This window comes from Cynocephalus volans, chromosome 10 (assembly GCF_027409185.1).
Source record: "Cynocephalus volans isolate mCynVol1 chromosome 10, mCynVol1.pri, whole genome shotgun sequence".
NCBI classification, from domain to species: Eukaryota; Metazoa; Chordata; class Mammalia; order Dermoptera; family Cynocephalidae; genus Cynocephalus; species Cynocephalus volans.
In genome coordinates this window covers 33,012,842-33,033,396 of record NC_084469.1, presented here as the reverse complement: position 1 = coordinate 33,033,396, position 20,555 = coordinate 33,012,842, and the positions used below count along the sequence as shown (strand labels likewise).

Below are 20,555 nucleotides of genomic sequence, written 5' to 3'. Positions count from 1 at the left end.
CTCTAATTTGGCCACAGCTGATTACTGCCTACCCTGGCCAAGCTCTTTTGGTTAAAGCACAGGGTGGGAAGTCCAAACCCTTAACCTCCTCCTTTGCCCCAACAGCAACCTAGCCTTAAAGCTATGACTTTAGTTATCCCTTCAGGTGATATCTACCAGTCCTAATCAGCCACCCCAGAAAATGATGATTTGCTTACAATTTTAACAAAGATCCGAGATTATCTTTGAAGGCCATACCTTCCCCCAACCCATCATTCAATTTAATCGAAAGTTGATTTTATAATGCAAAGAAAAAAGTCTGGAAAAAGTGTACCAATGATTTATTGATGGGTAATAGAATTATGGCTAATTAATTTCTTCCATATGCTTTTCAAAGTTCGCTACAATGAGGATATACTCATATACTCCTTTCACAATAAATAATAAACTAAAACCAATACGTATTTGTTCATTCCCATAACATCTCCAGACTGGCCTCAGTACAGATTTAATAGTATCAGTGCAATCCACGGCAGAAAGAGGAAAATAACTGCTGCTTTGAGTTCCATGTCATTAAAGGTAAGGAGTCATCTTGAGGAACAAATACCTAGGGTCTTTAGGTCAAAGCAATGACATCTATTCAACTGAAGGCTTGATAACTTTTCATGAAAAAGAGGGATAGGGAATCAACTGAGAAGGGAAATGTGCAAGTTATCTCTTATTTAGCATTTGAAATCATGAAAGAAAATTTCTCTGTCCTATTTCTACTGGCGTTTTTTTGTTGTTGTTGTTAAAATCTAATTGTTAAATAAATTAAACACCTTTACTACTAACACTTTAATATTACCAGTACCTATTGATTACTGCAGGCGTAGGGAAGGGCTCTGGGGAATCAAGAAAGGAGAAAAAAGATTCCTCTGTTCTTACTTTTCAATAACAACTATATCCCCCCACTCCTCCCTCCTACCAAAATGCACACATGCATGCACGTGCATGTACAAAATGCCCATGCTACTCAACATTATTATATTTATATTTAGGAATGGAGGAGAATGAATCAACAAAAACAAAAACGCAGCCAAGATTAAGTGCATTTCCACTACTCTCAACCCCATCAAGGCTCTGACCCACAGTACAGACCTAGTCCACACCCACAAGTCTGACTGTCTCTCTCCTGGCTTCAGAATAGTTCTCAATCCCAGGAATCGTGATCCCTTTGAGGATGTGTGGAGTAATTACTCTCATTTGGTTTTTTTGTTTTGTTTTGTTTTGTTTTGTTTTGTTTGGTGGCTGGCTGGTACAGAGATCCAAACCCTTGACTTTGGTGCTCTAACCAACTGAGCTAACTAGCCAGCCCTCGTGGATTTTTTTTTTTTTTTAATTAAAAAAAGTAATAATCCACCTCAAGTACTTCTAACATACTGCCAATTCTATAATACATTAAAAACCAAAATAACTGCTTTTTACAAGAATGCCTTTAATGCTACATCAAGAAAAATCAATTCACCCTGAAAGACAACAGGAAAGTTTACAAACATATCCTAATGCTTTAGCAACCAACCACAAATCACACTAAAAATAGTTCTCATCACACGAAATGTTTTATTATTTTTCTAATGGTGATGAACAGTTCACAATAATTAGCTAACAGTTCATATAAAAAGTACTTAGGGCGGCATATAGAAAAATTTGACTAACGTCAGCTTTTATTAATAAACTAGTACTATTTATTTAACGAATAAAGATAAAAAGCAGAGTGATCAAGTGACTTTATATGTAGCCAGAAAAGACCAGAAGTCACTTCCAACCTCATGATTCTGACTCAGTTCCATGTTTAGACTTCCAACTCATACCCTTCCCTATTACTAGGTATCTTCACAGCATCATGGACAAATTAATTAGTGTTCATACCAACCTTCAACAGTATTAACACTTCTGAAATTTAGCAGCTTAGGGTATCCGTGTCTCAACCTCCATTAACCATTCCACACATTCCATATATTGTTACCTTCATTTGAGTAACAAGAAAAAGGGGAAAACTATCTAATAAAATGGCTACCTTTAATGCTTGACATCCAAAAGGAAAAATTACTCTATCACTTAGTCAAAATGTCTGAATTAAGCAACAGCAATACAGAAAGAAAGGAAAAAGAAAAAAATATTAGGGTAAATAAATAGAAGACCTAATAATTTGTAGATAAATCTCTTTCCCTAATTTTGATATGAATGAGAGAACATGCCATAATCTAAAAATACTTTTAAGTCCCAAGCTGTGTCCTACTACTACATTCTTCTAACAAGAAGAACATTGTACTAAATCTGATGAGACATACGCAATAGGAGAAGGAAAAAAAGCAGTCTAGGTCAAAATATTTTCATTTAAAGATATTCAAGATCCAAGAAAACATCTATTTGAACAAAGAATCAGAACGGTTCTTGAAACTCAGGAGTCTTAACTCGTGTATCACTGGGTCTTAAAATGAACCTATTAAGTATGATACGTACATCCATTTAATGGAATAACATCAAGCCAGAAAAAGTATATTAAAATAAAAAGAACATGATAGAAAATTATATACAGCACAATATGAGCTATACAAAAAATATACAGAAAAAAGACTGGAAAGAATATACCAAATGATGGCCTCTCTGATAATTAAAAGCGTAAATTATATTGATTAGATTTGAATTAAAAAGAAATAAATGCTTTACCTTTTTCTGTGTTTTCATGATTATAATTTTATCATTCCACCTCAATCTCTGCATTCATAAAAAGTGCACATAATTTATTTCAATGGTCTTAAGATATCTTAACCCACAAAATAATCATTTTTAAACTACACCTAATTTTCCCAGGACTAGCAATTTGCTAAAATAAACTTTAAAAAAATAATAATAATCTCTTCTGTTTCAGAAGTGGCTTTCCACCTAGCAAGCTACCTTCTCTCTGTGCTCTAAAGCTCATACCTCCAGACTTTTCTAGGAATTAGTGAAAGTGATTATTATTTGCTTGTAACCTACCAACTAAATTGTGCTTTGATTAGGATCACATTTAAACAAATCCATAATAACAGCATGCCTCAAAGAGGAAGGGAGGGTCAGAGAAAGTAGAGTGGGTGGGTCTATAGTAATTAGACATAACTAGATAGAGAATATTCATCACAAACAGCAATCCACAGGCAGGAATTAGGTTAATACTACCTACCAATCACTTTACAATATTAGATCAAATAGATGTGGCATTTGGGCATCAGTTTTTCCATAACAGTAAAGATAATCACAACTCCTAAGTACAACAGAAAGTTTTCATTCCACTTCACATAATCCCATTTTACTTTATATAATCCCAAAGATACCTAACTTTAGCAACTATAAGAAAATGCTCCCTTTTCCCTTTCCACTTACTCATATAAACCTGTTCTAAAACTGAATAACCTAAGAAGTTTACACAGAACAATTTCACAGCCTTCTGTGAATCGATGTGAAAAATCTTATTTATTTATTTATTTATTTTTGCAACTCTTTTAAAGCAATTAGGTGTCATAATAATTCAGCTAGAGGATAACACTTAAGATGATGGGTTTCAAATAAGAAAGCCAATTAATTACTTCTTACCTAAAGATTAGGTGTTTATGTAAAACTACCTGAAGAAGTTATTAGGAATCCAGGAAAAACATTAAGTGAAAGAACAAACTGGCATTAACTATTAAGGGGGAAAATAAGATAATGAAAAACTACTTAAGAGATTCTTCAAAAGGGTAAAAGAAGGATTAAGTAGAAAGAAGAAACAATGGTAAAGCCTGATTGGGGAGGAGATGGCAGGGGTGGCAAGGGTGGCAGTGGGAAAATCAAAGTACACAAGAATATTTTCTGATTTTCAACCTCTCTGGGGGTTGATGATCAAAATGAGTAGCTTCAGGGGCTGGCCTGTGGCTCACTTGGGAGAGTGCAGTGCTGATAACACCAAGGCCACGGGTTCAGATCCCTATATAGGGATGGCCGGTTGGCTCACTTGGGAGAGCGTGGTGCCGATAACACCAAGTCAAGGGTTAAGATCCCCTTACCAGTCATCTTTAAAAAAAAAAAAAAAAAAAAATCAGTAGCTTCCAGGAATCTGCAGTGTGGAATTTTCTTGTCTAATTTTTAGTTCTACATTATTAGTTGAGTAGGAACAATAACAGGATCATAGTGTTGCAAGGATTTTAGAGATTTTTTTCTAGTCCAGTGTATTTCAAACTAAGTCACAACCCATTAGTGAACTGTTAAATCAATTTAGTGATTAACAACCTGCTTTTTTTAAAATAATGAAATACAATAGAAAACATTAGCACCACATTAATATGAGCACATGTTGTTTCATCAGATTTCTATTTTAGATATTCATATGTTTAGACAGGTTTGCAATGAAAACTGTGTTTCTTATTGTAGACAGAGGTCAAAATAGTTTGAACAACCAATTCCTAATTCAAGCAGGAACTGATTACTACAGTATCACAGACAGGTGATCATGTGGCTTCCACATGAACACAAATCTGATAAATGAGTTCAATGCCTTACAGAGCAGCCAATTCCACTGATGAGACAATTTTAGATTATACTCCCACCCTTTCTTTGGACAACTGATCATCTTAAACTATTACAAATAGCAGTTTTTAATAACATGACCCTAAATCTTCTTCCTTAGAGATTTTAGTTCTAGAATAAGAGACAAAAATGTCTAATATCTAACATTTCGCACCCTCTTTTCTTCTCCAGATGAAATATCTCCTAACCATTCAGTAATTTGTAAATTCTTCATTTTTCCATTTGCTCTCCCCTCATACTGAAGTTAGTCAAAATTCTATATGACACTCTGACCTAAACACGATACCAGCACAGAGTCTAGTAGAAACATTATCTCCGTTCTTCAGGGGACTATACTCTTAACAATGTACAGTAAATTTGCCCTCGCTTTTTTGGCCACAATTCCACATTATTATTGTTATCCCATAAGACTAACATTATGTAACTCTATCCTTAAATCCTTTCCATTTGAACTGCCATTAAGTCAAGGCTCCTTCCAACCTAAACCTAGTCTAGTCCAGTTTTAACCATGTTATGGGTTGGTTTTTTGTTGCTGTTTTTGTTTTACAAAGTTATAAGTTAGGGGCTGGCCAGTTAGCTCACTTGGTTAGAGTGCAGTGTTGTTAGATCAAGGTCAAGGGTTCAGATCCCCTTAACAGCCAGCCACCAAAAAAACTCCCAAAGTTATATGTTAGGACTAAAGATTGAGCCCTTTCGTATATCATCTTGATAATGACATATTAGAAAGACTGTTCTATTAGTTACAAATTCACCCCAATCATCCTTAGTACCAAATCACATTTCTTCATCTTATCCATGATTTCATGAACACTGTAGTTGAATGCCTTACTAAAATTCAAAGGTAAGGTGTCTACAGTTTTGGAGTTAGAGAAACTTGTTCTTCAACCCAAACTTTTCGTTATATGAAGTAGCTTAACCTTTCCAAAGTTTGAAGATGACACCCATGTTGTGAGGATTAGAGATAGCATCATACAAAAATAACTTGCATAAAACAGGTACTCAAATGATAGTTACTATTAACAGTTTCAGAATTTAACTGTTCAGGTTCATAATTCCCCATTCCTCCCTCCCCCAGCCCCTGGCAACCACTAATCTACTTTTTGTCTCTATGGATTTTCCTATTCTGGACATTTCATATAAATGGAATCATATAATTATGTGGCCTTTTGTGTCTGGCTTTTTCCAAAAAGCATAATGTTTTCAAGGGTCATCCATCTTGAAGCATGTATCAGTATTTCCTTTTCATGGACAAATAATAATCTATTGGATGGATATACCATATTTTGTTTATCCATTCACCACATTTGTTTCCTTTTCTGGACTATTTAAGAATCATGCCACTATGAACATTCATGTACTTTTTATGGATGTTAATTTTAATAATTATCTGCCCCAGTATATTCCAAATGTTGTAATTGCTACATGTAATATAAAAATTATTAATGAGATATTTTAGATTTCTCTTTGTACTAAAGTCTTAAAAATTCCATACATATTTCACACTTAGTGCATCTCAATTCAGAAACACTTCAAGAGTGCAATAGCCGTATGTGACTACCATATCCAGATTTCCTTAATTTTTACCTAATGTCCTTTTTCTGTTCCTAGATCCTATGCACATTGCTATACCATACTGGAAAGCACAACTCAAGAAGGAACCAAGAGGAGACTTCTATGCTTATGTGGGGAAAGTTTCCAGTTTTAACTAAATCAGAGATATTTCCTCGCTTGCTCTTAGGAAGATACGCATTATTGCTTCACTTTTTTTGTCTTTGTTCCATGTGGAATACTCTTCTCTCATTTGTTTCTTCAGGTCCTTGCTATCTTTTAAAATCCTGACTTATGCCCCTATCTTCTGTTAATGACATCATATACTAGTGTGGTACATTTATCAAAATTAATGAATTAATACTGATACATTATTCCTAACTAAAGTCCATAGTTTATTCTTCAGTGGGTTTTCATTATTCTAGCTCATTTTTTGTTCCCTTAGTTAGCAAATGTTTATTGAACACCTTCCATGTATCAAACACAGTTCTAGGTGTTGGAAATGTAGCAATGAGCAGAATACATAAAGTCCCTGTTTTCAATGAGCACATACTCTAGTAAGGAGCAATACTTAAAGAATCAAGTATTTAAAGAATATAATTTTGGGTAGGGGTAACTACTATGAGAATAATAAAATTGGCCTGATGAGGGAGTCATTTCTGCTGCTGCTAAGCACTAAATTATTCTTGCAATTTTAAATTCATACTTCAATAAAGCTGATTTAAAAATAATTTGCATGTACTTAATAGATCCATGGGTTTTCACAAACATACAGTTTTGTAACCATCACTATAATCATGTTATGGAACTTTTTACCCACAAAAGTTCTTTCATGTGCTTCTTCAGTTAAACCCCTAACCCACTTCTTCCACGCCAGTGCTGATCTGCTTTTTGTCAGTGTAGTTTTGCCTTTTTTAGAATTTCATATAAATGGAATCATATTTTTTGTGTCTGGCTTCTTTCACTCAGCGTATGCTCTTGAGATTTACCCACGTTGTGTTTTATTCCTTTTGTCTATCTCTTTTTGTTGCTGGATAGTAAGTATTCCATTTTATGGATACACAACAATTTGTAGTGGGCGTTTGGGTCACTTTCCATTTTTGGCTACTTTAAGTAAATCTGATGTAAGCATTTGTGTGCAAATCTTCGTGTGAAGCTGTTTTCATTTTAGGATTGCTTGGTTGTATGGTAAGTGTGTGCCTGTTTTCCAAAGTGGTTGTACTGTTTTGCATTCCCACCAGCATCCATTCCAACACTTGGTATTATTCAGTTTAACTGCAGCCCTGCTAGAGAGTGCATAGTGGCATCTAACTGTGGATTTAATTTTTTTGTTGTTGTTGTTGTTAAGGGATCTTAACCCTTGACTTGATGTTGTCAACACCACATTCAACCAGTGAGCTAACCAGCCATCCCTATATAGGATCCGAACCCGGGGCCTTGGTGTTATCAGCACCACACTCTCCCGAGTGAGCCAAGGGCCGGCCCTTAATTTGTTTTCTTAATGACTAATAATGTTGAACATATTTTCATATGCTCATCTACCACCTGTCTATCTTCTTTGTTGAAGAAATGTTCAGAGATTTTGCCCCCTTTTTAAGTTGGTTGTCTTATTATTAAGTTATAAGTTTAAAAGAAGATGTATTCTGGACACTAGTCTTTTATCAGATGTATGTTTGCAAGTACTTTCTCCTAGTCTCTGACTTACCTTTTAATTTTCTTAAGTTTTTTTGGATGAGCAGAAGTTCTTAATTTTGATGAAATCCAACTTATCAATTTTTTTTCTTTTATGGTTTGTGCTTTATGTGATATCTATGAAATCTTTTCCAACCCCAAGTTTACAAAGTTTTTTTCCTGTTTTTTTCCTTGAAGTTTTATACTTTTAGCTCTTCTGTTTCAGTCCATGTGTCACCACCACACTGCCCCCCGCACCAAGTCTTCAAGCGTAACAGAAATGAAAACTGATGCTCCTGAACACTTAGCTGAGTAGACTTTCCTTCCCATCCGACTTAATATTATACTCTGTAAGATGCAATTATATCTCCTAATAACCCTTAGTTTTGCCTAGAGTCAGAGAACAAAGGATACAGAAAAAGCAGAGTTTAGAGATAAATACAGAGAGCAGGCTGAAAAGATGCAAATGAGAAACAGACCTCAATGACAGCAAGGATGACTGAGTCACAGGTAAACAAAAATAAAATGATGACTAGAACTGAATTATAATTCGAGAATTTAAAGGAAATTTCAGGAGCACTAGGGAGTCACCAGCTTATAGCTCAGTATCAAAACTAATGTCCATAACAATGACTAAGTCATCAATAAAAGATTAAATGATGTCCAGTGTACCCTGTTAGAGAATAACATGTAATTTTAGAAAAACTGCCAAGAAAAATACATGCTACACTTCTAGTACCCAGACTGTCGTCTCTAAATACCATTGCCCACTAGAAGGAACTAGGGCTCCTTGGAAAAAATGACTGATTCCAGGTCTGGGACGAGAAGTATTCAAGATAAGCCCAGAACATCTTGTCATCTATTAGGATTATATCAAAGTATATAGGAATTAATTTAAAGAGGCTATATTGGCCAAAAATGGGATAGTTTGGATATCGATGCAGTAGGCTGAACACCCCCCATCCCAAGAACCTGTGAATATTACCTTATATGGCAAAAGATGTGATTATATTAAGGATCTTGAGAAGAGCTTATCCTGGATTATCTGGATGGGCCCTAAATGCAACAACATGTACCCTTGTAAGAAACAGGCAGAAGGAGTTTTGACACAGACACACAGGTGATGTGACAACTGAGGCAGAGACCAGCGTGATGTAGCCAAAGAATGTCAGCAGCTATGATATTCCCCTTGAGCATCTGGAGGGAGCACAACCCTGCTGACACCTTGATTTCGGCCCGTTGATACTGATTCTGGACTTCTGGCCTCCTCAACTGTGAGACAATAAATTTCTGTTATTTTAAGCCATCCTGTTTGTGCTAATTTGTTACAACAGGCATAGGAAACCAATACAGTCAGTAAGAATAACTACAATGAAGTAAAATACATAATATTATTTATATCCATGTGCTCTTGATGGTATACAAAGAAAAACAAAATCTAATTGGGCACCTTTGAAGGATTCTAGGAAACCAAGTCATTATTCTGATAACTGGTAAAGGGAAAAGTACCAAGCATTTATTCTCCATCTTCTACACAAACCACAGCAAAATATATGGGAAAAAATTTTCTTTCTATAAGTATTCCAGCTAATAAAGTATTATGTTATAAATGATCATCAATGGTCCTAACATCTCAAAAAGAGAGACAACCAGACATTACGTGCCTCCTGACGGAGGTACATACCACCACTCTGAAATGTTTTTTTTTTTTTTTAAAGATGACCGGTAAGGGGATCTTAACCCTTGGCTTGGTGTTGTCAGCACCACGTTCAGCTAGTGAGCAAACCGGCCATCCCTATATAGGATCCGAACCTATAGCCTTGGTGTTATCAGCACTGCACTCTCCCAAGTGAGCAATGGGCCGGCCCTTGAAATGGTTTTTAAGAAAGCAAAACACAACCACAAGAATAAAAACAAAAAACTGGATCTGATCATGATATCAGATCTAAATTCCAATTTACAGAAAAGATAGAAAGCAGAAGAACATGGAAAACAACACCAAAGGGGTGTAATTAGCAAATTCCACGGGTGAAAATTCTACAGGATGAGTTTTTTCTACAAATAAATTATAAGGGAAAAAGGAGAGAGGCAGGATATACCAAACAACTTTAAGAATGGCCCTTATTTGGGTCCTGATTTGAACAAACTCAATTTTTAAAACTAAGAAAACTGGGGAAATTACAACACTGACTGGATATTTGATGATATTAAAGAGATAACGTTAGCTGTTTTTAAGTGTTATAATAGTATTATGGTTGTTTAAATATACATTGAGGGCCGGCCCGTGGCTCACTCGGGAGAGTGCGGTGCTGAAAACACCAAGGCCCCGGGTTCGGATCCCATATATGGATGGCCGGTTCGCTCACTGGCTGAGTGTGGTGCTGACAACACCAAGTCAAGGGTTAAGATCCCCTTACCGGTCATCTTTGGAATGAATGATTGAATGAATGGATGGATGGATGGATAGATAGATAGATAGATAGATAGATAGATAGATAGATAGATAGATAGATAAATAAATATTGAAATGTTTGATAGATAGATAGATAGATAGATAGATAAATAAATAAATAAATATTGAAATGTTTCCAAATGAAATCATGTGATTTCTGAGATTTGCTATTTAAAAATCCAGGCAGGAAGATGAGGGTTATAGATGAGACTGGTCATATATTAATAATCATGACACAAGGAAGGCGGTCAGTCTACATACTAATCTTTTTATTTTTTAAGTGTTTTAAAAGTTCCATATAAAAATATTTTTAAATAAGAGCAAAGGAATCTAAGGTTTTGGGTTTTTTGTGTTTGTTTGTTTTAGTTTTGCCATTTCTGTGCCTGAGGGCTTAAGTCTAAATTAGATGAAAAATAATGTGCCCACAAAACATCATCATTCCTCCACCATGCCAGATAAATGGGGCATTATACACACACAATTCACAATGGAGAACTATTAACAAAAAATATAATTACCTCTGATTATTACCAATTCCTGTAATTTAAAATAGTAATTGGTTTAGAATATTCTGAAGATTTTTATCATTTACAGGGAAAAAAGCCTAATGCAACATAAGATACCTCTTAGAACCATGTTTGATTATACTGTAAAACAAATCAAAATCCTTATGCATATAGTGTCCTTTATTATAACACAAAAAATTGTAAATGTAGATGTAACTCCTTATCTCCCTATACTTGGGTTATAAAAAGGCTACACTACTACAATACCTACACTGGGAGTTACTTATCAGAAGAAAAGTTCTTCATAAGTAAATAATAAAAACACAAGGGTTATATTTTATTTACAAGGAAAGTTGGATGAATCATTTACTAGTTTTTCAGAAATATCAAGGTCATACATACAGAGGGATCAGAATTTTGATAAACAGCTATCTTGCCTACATGTGGATGAAGATTATTTGTATGTGTCAGGAAGAAAACATGAGAACCAACAGGTAAAAGTTGTTTCAAGTACAGAATGTTGATTTAATACTTGTAGGGAAAGTCTCAGTTAAAGCTACAAAAAATAAAATGGGTAATAACAAAAGCTAACAATTATATATCATCTATTTATCAGGTACTATAGGAAGCAGTACAGTACAACAGTTGAGAGCCCTGGCTCTGGAATTAAACTAGGGTTTGAATCCCAGCTCTACCACTTATAAATTGGTTCTTTCTCTCCATCTGTAAAAATGGGACTAGCAATAATACCGCCTTCTAGAGTTGTAGTAAGAATTAAATAATCCATACATAGAGCTCTTTAGAGAGTATCAGGCAAATTATGTTATACATTCGCTCATTAAATTTTCAAAACAAACCATAAAGTAGGCATTATCACCCTCCAGTTATAGATAAAGAAATATTCTCTGAGAGATTAAGTCATCTCTCCATTGTTAGAGCTAATAAATGGCAGAGCTTGATTCAAACACTGACCTGCCTGGCTTCAAGACCTAGTAAAACTTCCCTGTGATTATAGATGTTTAACATAGGAGATTAATACAGGAGATGCATGCATCACATAAGCAGTAGGTATAAACAGTGTAATATCACCTCCTAGGGGCATTCTTTTATGTAGTCGCACTGTTCATTTACATGATGAAATACAGATTATGTAATTATAGATTATTTTCCTTTACAGTAAGGGCATTATACCGTTAGGTTCTTGAGTCTCTTTTTTTTTCAAGTCTTGTATATAATTTTATATTAGAATGGTGTAAAGGGGCATTCTAAAGCATTTTGTTATAAACAAATGGTTTTCAACTGGGAGTAATTTTGCTCCGCAGGACACATGTGACAGCGTATGTAGACATTTTTGTCATCACAAATGAAGAACTGGCATCTCATGGGTAAAGGCCACAGATGCTGCTAAACATCCTACAATGTACAGGACAGACCCCCACGACAAAGATCATCTGACCCAAAATGTCAATAGTGAAAAAGGTGAGAAACCTGTTATAAACTGAGAGGGCAGAGACCCTCTGATACAGTGAGTGAAAGTCTAGAAGATAGGCAGAAAGTCCCATCCAAGCCTAAAATTCTGAGATTTATCTAATCTAAACCTCTGCAACAGCTCTCTCAAATGCTCATTTAGCTCTGGTTGGGTACCTGCTTAGATATTTTTCAATACTCTCAACTTCACAAAAATAAACTTTGATTTAAATATTGTAGAAATACAGTGTAGCCAGAGTAATCCTATCAAAACTATGCAAACGCTGCATCTAAAATATTCAGGAGTGTTTTACAGTCAAGTTTCAAAAACTTTTTTTAATGGGAGAAGACACTACATGAGAAAATAAATTTGATTTCTTGTTCAAAATTCAGTCAGGTCACTCAGTAATAGTCAAAAAAAAGGCTTTCGTTTTCAAATCACCAAACAAGAAATACCCTGGTTATGGGAATAAAAAGAAAAGGCTTTATCCTCACGTGTCTTCTGTATAATCTGTAAGGCTCCTGGTGGAGTAAACATGGTATGCAAGTATGCTATGTTTCTACCAATTGTACAATCAAATCAAGTAGAGGGTAGCAATGCCCACATTAATTCCCCCCAGTCCCATAACTTGTTTCCGTTGGATCATTTTGCCAAACGAAATTAAATTTATGAAAACAAAATTTCACCAAAAAAAAAAAAAAGATTTGGTGGAGTAATGTCCTTGCATAAAAAACACTTGATGATCAATAAAAAGACAAATATTAATTTATTAATGGCTAAAGGATAAAGACAATTTCCAAAATAACTCCAAATGCCAATAGAAATAAAAGAACTGCAAATCTAAACAAGACTTTTTGCTACACAAAATTTGCTAACTTTTTGCTGATTTATTTTTTCTAATTAAACATACCACCACCCAGTCTTGGCATGCTCACACACTGCTGGTAGGAGCATAAACTGATACAATCTTAAAAGATAATATCTTAATCATGTTTCTTATTTTCTATATTTTATGATGCTTTGACATCTTGAGGATCTTGCACACCAGGGAGAGGCTGTCCCTCCCAGGGTTAGCGAATTCCTTGAGATAGCAAACAACTCCCCTGTGAGTATGCCTTTCATATGCAAACCAACCAATCCAAAACTCATATCACCAACCACCCCCTTTATCTAACTGACATACCAAGCCAATATTTCTCTGTCCTAAATAGCCCCAGGACCAGGTATCAAACAACTAGAGACTACCCCTATAGCCCAAAGCCCACCAACTTTATTCAAGCTATCCAATCTTAAACTTGCTCAAACTTGCCTACCCTGTCCTGCCCAAGAAAAACACAATAAAGGCTTTAGGTCATTGTCTCCCATGATCCTGTCTCCTGACTGACCCAAGTGATTCCCCATGTGGCCCTGTGTGATGTGGCATGCCTGTTCTTCTTGGGAACTGTAAGTAATAAACTTTTCTTTCAAAGGCAATTATCTCCGTGTCTGTCACCTTACCAAACCTAATTAAAACAAATCCAGGGAGAGTTTGTTGCTGATAACATCAAGGTCAAGGGTTCAGATGCCCTTACCAGCCAACTGCCAAAAACCAGGGCTGAGCCCGTGGCGCACTCGGTAGCATGCTGCGCTAGCAGCGCGGCGACGCTCCCGCCGCGGGTTCGGATCCTATATAAGAATGACCGGTGCACTCCCTGGCTGAGCGCCGGTCACGAGAAAAAAAATAAAAATAAAAAAAATTAAAAAATTAAAAAATTAAAAAATTTAAAAAAAAACCAAAAAAGACAACAAAAAACAAATCCAGGTAACAATTCAAGACTGATGGCTATGTGGTAATCAATTGCAAAAGCCTTAAAATTTTGTATACTCTTTAACCAAGCAATTTCACCACCAGTAATTTATCCTAAGGAAGTAATCATGAATACATCTAAAACTTTAATTTCAAGAATGTTGACCATAGTATCAGTTAAAATTCCAAAACATCAAGAAAAAAGTCAATATCTAACAACAGAAAATTGACAAATAAATTACAAAATATCTATACAAATTTCAAGATGAAACTTGAAAAAGAATGTAAATTCTATCAAATCTACAGGGAATAAATATTTCTTATACTAAATAAACCGTCCTCCACATAGCACAAGATGGAATGTTTCTCAATTTATTTTACCATGCCATCATAATCAATACCAAAATCCAAGGCAATACCTAATAGATCTGCAACATAACCAGCACCACTTTAGACAAGCCCAAGTACAAAATGGCACCGCCCACCTCCTCCCCCTCCCCCCTTCCCTTTACAAGAAGCCTCCTGACTTAAACAGAAACCCCTTTTGCTTGCAAGGACAGGGTTCTCCACCCTGATCCACATTAGCATAATGACCTTCCTTGATGGTATCAGCCAGCCCTTGGCACACTATATAAGCTCTACCACCCCCACACCTGGTGCTGTCCACCATTTTCAGGGCAGCCCTGGGCCCTGTGCCACTCTGAGCACAGCCCAGCAGATTTCTTTCTTTAATAAAGCTTGAACAGTACCCGGCATCTCAGCTCACTTTCTTTCAATACCAAAATGGAAAACCACAGGCCAATTTCACTCATAAGTATAACTGCAAAAATTTTCAAACATTAGCAAATCAAATCTAGCTACATACTAGAATAATAATCCACCACAACCAAGTTGAATTTATCTCAGATATACAAAAACTAACATTTGGAAATCCATTAATGTAATCCATTTTGTTAAACACACCAAAAAGACCTGAGATAATCTCAGTGAATTACAAAGAAAAGTAAAGCAGTTAGAGAGGAAATAGCTATGGAAAACAAAGAATATCCAACTTAAGGATATCCAGGATAAGGATCCATGTGCCTGAAGAAGAGAACTCAACAAATGTAACTAAGAAAATATTAAAAGATTTAAAGGAAAAAAATATTTCCAAAAGGAAATCACAACTGAATCTACATGGGGGTGGGGGGAATATGTGAGCAAGCAGGCCCACAGAGAAGGAAAGTAGAAAATAGAAGGAACCTGGATCTTTGACATCTTTGAGCAGTTGAACCAGCCTTAGGCTGCTCTATTTCTTAATGTGTTACACACAAAAAACTGAACCCCTTACTTTTTAAGTCATCAGGGGTTGGCTTTCCAATTGCTCTGAGAGAGGTATTCCTAACTGATACAAAAGAATACATTAAAATTTGAATGTATCAAAAGTATCAGATTTTGAATGTATATAACCTTTAATAAAACTAACAAGGATTTATTAGAGAGAAGTATTTGGACAAATATTTAGAGACCTATGTATCAGGTCATTTCAAATAGAACTTAAATGTTTACCAATAGAGGACTAATTAAACATATTATGGAATCCATATATTAGAATACCATTAACTAGTAAATACCATTAAAAATAAGATTTATTATTATTTAATAATACATCATGAACATCTCTTCATTTAAATGGGAAAAATTCTATAAAAGTATTATATTTTTTTATCAAATTTTTAAGAAAAAATTTTCATATATTTTATATACATATGAAGACAATACCAAAATGTTAATTACCTTTGTGTGGTAACTATTTTCTTCTTTATGCTTTTCTATATTTTCTGAATTGTTTACAATGCCAGTATAAATTTTATCTAAAATTATAAAATAATTGTTTACAGAAAGAAAATTAATGACAAGTGTATGATGTGGAAGACTTACTTGACAAACAGGTCATAGAGAAACAACTTAAGAATTAAAATACAGAAAAATTGGCCACTATTTAGAAAAAAAATTTGTAACACAAAACACAAAGACAGTATGAGTGGATATCTAATTGACTTTGAGATAAAGCAGGTCTTTGAAACTGTCAAAGCATTACCAATAAGTTTGTTCAAATGATACCTTAGATTTCTCTGTATCAAAAATTATCCAAAAAGCCAAAACAAGATAACTTGGAAAATATCTGCAAAAAGAAAAGACAAAGGCTAATATCTATGAAATAAAGATCATCAATAAGATACCATTCTTTTGCCTATCCTACTGTTAAGAAAATTTTAAGCCTGTTCTTAATGCTGACAAAGATGACATGAGACTGACAGACATCAGCACTAACAACAGAAATATAAACAAGAACTGGCCTTCTGGAAGGCAATTTGACAATATATATCAAAACCTCATACTTTTTGATCCAGAGCACTCTAGGAAATAATCAAAGAGAGATCAAAGGTTAATGTACAAGGATGTTTCGTGTAGAATCATTTATTAATATGGAGAATTTATAAATAATCAAAATGGCAGTAATAGAAAATAATACATTCATAAGATAAATTACAGACTTAAAACCAACGTATTTTTAAAAAATAACACAGGGAAGGGCCGCCCTGTGGCTCACTGGGGAGAGTGTGGTGCTGATAACACCAAGGCCGTGGGTTCGGATCCCTATATAGGGATGGCCGGTTAGCTCACTTCAGAGAGCGTGGTGCCGACAACACCAAGTCAAGGGTTAAGATCTCCTTACCGGTCATCTTTTTAAAAAATAAAAAATAAAAATAAATAAATAACACAGTGAAATTGTTCACATCATAATTAAAATAAAAATAGCAGAATACCAAACCAGATATGCAGTATGATCAACTGTTAAAATATTTTTATTTGTAGATTATTGACTAGATATACACTAGAATGAAAAATTATTCTGAACGGTAAGAACTATGGGTAAGTCCAGTTTTCTTTACATTTCTTAGTACTTTATAATCAAAAACAAAATGTGGCCTTTGTTTTAATTTTGCCTTTCTAATGACCTAAGAGTTTACTAATCTAAAACTGACCTGAAAGATAGTAGCTGAATGAAAATAGTCATGGAACCTGCATCCTAGGCAAGTTACTAAACTTTCCTCAACTGTGAAAAAGGGATAATACCACCTTTAAAGAAGGATTAAATAATATAATTAATGCATTTACATTAATGAACTAACTTATTAATGAACTAACTTACTTTAATTGTAAAGATATCTATTCAAGATTTATGTTCTCCTAACCCTGTAAATTCAATAAGATATCTTTAAGTCCTATTTTTTAAAAAACAAGATAGGAGACCATAGTAATCAGACTTAATGTGCTCATTCTGAATTTTAGCTGAATGAATAAATACTTAAAAATAGCTGAGGAAGGACTGGCTGGTTAGCTCAGTTGGTCAGAACACAGTGTTGTAACACCAAGGTCAAGGGTTTGGATCCCCATACCAGCCAGCCACCAAAAAATAAAAAAAGAATAGCTGAGGAAAATTCTACAAAATAAATAATGAAGGGTGTCTGGTTCTTTAAACATCAAAAATTAGAAAGAGGATGGCCGGTTAGCTCAGTTGGTTAGAGCATGGGGTTGTAACACCATCGTCAAGTGTTCAAATCCCCTTACTGGCCAGCCACCGAAAAAAAAAAGGAAAAGTAGAAAGAAAAAGAAACAGTAATCATAACTAAACTACAGTTGACCACCCCTCATCCACAGTTTCAACTTCCAAGCTTTCAGTTACCCACAGTCAACCTCGTCTGAAAATATTAAATGAAAAACTCTAGAAATAAAGTAGTGATACTGGTATATTATTATAATTGTTCTATTACATTATTATTGTTGTTAATCGCTTACTGTACCTAATTTATAAATTAAACTTTATCATAGTTATGTATGTATAGGAATAAACACAGTATATATGGGGTTCAGTACTATCCATGGTTTTAGGCATACGCTTGGGGGTCTTGGGACGTATTACCCTCGGATAAAAGGAGACCACTTACTGTAATGGTGTGGCAGCAGAATAGACAAATCAATTGAACAAAACACACTTCAGAAATGGACTCAGGTATTTCTGGAAATTTAACATATGATAAACGGTGGCATTTCAAAATCAATGAAGAAAAATGGATTAATCACTACATGGTGCAAGAACAACTGCCTAGCCATTTGAAAATCTAGTACAAGCTAGATTCCTATCCCATTCCTTATAACGAAATAAATTCCAAAGTAAGCAAATACTTAAAAGTAAACACTAGAAGATAACATAGACAAAGAGACAGAACATAAACCTAGAAACCATAAGGAACAAAACCGATAATCAAATCACATAAAAATTAAAATACTTTGGGCCGAGCCCGTGGCGCACTTGGTAGAGTGCTGCGCTGGGAGCGCGGCGACGCTCCCGCCGCGGGTTCGGATCCTATATAGGACTGACCGGTGCACTCACTGGCTGAGTGCTGGTCACGAAAAAAAAAAAAAAAAAAAAAAAATTAAAATACTTCCATATGCCAAATCATCTCAAATTTAAACAAACAAACTGGGGAAAATTTTTGCTGCACTTGCTACAAGCAGGACAAAGTTCAAGTTCTCCATATGCAAAGAACTGAACTTGTCAGATTAAGGAGTTATGAGCCCTCTTATACCCTGATGGTAAAATCTGTAAATTGTCAAACATTTTTGAAAGAGAATTTAAATTTTTATCTTTTTTAATTTATTTTTTATTAGCACACTCATTGTTACAAATCATACTTATTCTTTATGTCCCTTATCCAGTCTTTCCCTTTCCCCTTTTCCCTCCCTATTCCCCTTCCCCTTCAATGTGCAGATTCTTTGACTCAGTAATTCCAGTTCAAGGAATTTACCCCACAAAAACACTCACACAAGTGTGCAAAAATATGCACAAGGACAGTCACTGAGGCATTACTGTAATGGCACCAATATTTATCAATGAGGGTCTTACTTTTAAAAATTATAGTGCATCTATACTATGCAGCCATGAAAATGAGTGAATTATTTCAAAAATAATGACATAATCTATATCAAAAACACAGTTAAGAAAAAGAAGCTTAAGAACAGCATTTGTGGCATGGTTCCACTTTTAAATCATCAGAATACACATTTTTTTAAAAACTAGAAAAATAAACACCAGGCTATTAGCAGTGTTTATCCCTAAGTTGTGAGCTTATTAGTTTATATGGACTTTCCTTTCATATTATACATTTACAGATTGTTTTACCACAAGCATTTGTTATTTCTAATGAAAAAAAATTTAAAAACACATAACATGAAAGAATAGACACACATCAATGGAAAAGAATAAACAGCCCAGAAATAGATTCACAAAATATAATCAACTGCTTTTTGGCAAAAGAGCAAAGGCAATACAGTGGAGAAAGGATAGACTTTTCAACAAACAGTGATGCTGGAAACAACTGGATATCCACATGCAAAAAAGTTAACCTAAACACAAATCTTACATTCTTCACAAAAATAAACTCAAAATAGAATGTAGACCTAAATGTAAAATGTAAAATTATAAACCTCCTAGGATATAACATAGAAAATCTTGATGACTTTGAGTGTGACGATGACTTTTTAGAAACAACTCCAAAGGCATAATCCATGAAAGAAATAATTGATAAACGGGACTTCACTAAAAGTAAAAACTTCTGCTATATGAAAGACACTATCAAGAGAATGAGAAGACAAGCCATAGACTGGTGGAAAATATTTGCAAACAACATATCTGATAAAGGACTATTATCTCATATATACATAGAACACTTAAAACTCAACAATAAGAAAATGAACAACCCAATTAAAAAATTGGCAAATGACTTGAACAGACACCTCACCAAAGAAGATATACAGAGGGCAAGTAAGTATATGAAAAGAAGTTCAATATCATATGTCATTAGGGAATTGCTATTTTTATTATGAACTAATATAATGCAGTGGATTAAAACATAAATTGAGGGAATGTTAGCCTCCACTAAAGAGAGATTTAAGGGTTCTATCAAAAGAGAATGTTGGGGGTCTGGCTGGTTAGCTCAGTTGGTTAGAGAGCCATGTTATAATACTAAGTTCAACGGTTCAGATCCCCTACCAGCCAGTCACCAAAAAAAGGGGGAAAAAAAGAGAGAGAATGTTTTTGCTGTTATGTCTGGAATACTTTCGCCAATTTTAGGTACACTACTTTAAGAACACCAGCCAACTATATGGTATTAGGACATTTGGCTGGCCTAGCAGAGGAGGCCATACAAGATTGCAAGGATACAGAACCTTCATATGAGGAACTGCCAACATGGAAGGAAGCTCTTTAAATAAATACATGAAGACCTTTCATGTAGAAGAGAAAATAGCTTAATTCTGATTCATTCAAGAGACCAGAACCAAGGTGTAGAAGAGAAGTGAGAAGTAATTTGTGCCCAACAAAATTAAGAATTTTCTTTTTTTTCTTTTTTTTAAAAGATGACCGGTAAGGGGATCTTAACCCTTGACTTGGTGTTGTGAGCACCACGCTCAGCCAGTGAGCGAACCGGCCATCCGTATATGGGATCCGAACCCGGG

The 20,555-nt window shown here is 34.9% G+C and overlaps 1 protein-coding gene across 2 annotated transcripts in view; it reads right to left on the bottom strand.

Annotated features, from left to right (window-relative positions):
- RABEP1 (rabaptin, RAB GTPase binding effector protein 1) overlaps window positions 1-20,555 on the bottom strand; it is a 119,066-nt gene that overhangs the window by 85,997 nt on the left and 12,514 nt on the right. The gene's annotated exons all lie outside the window — the stretch shown is intronic.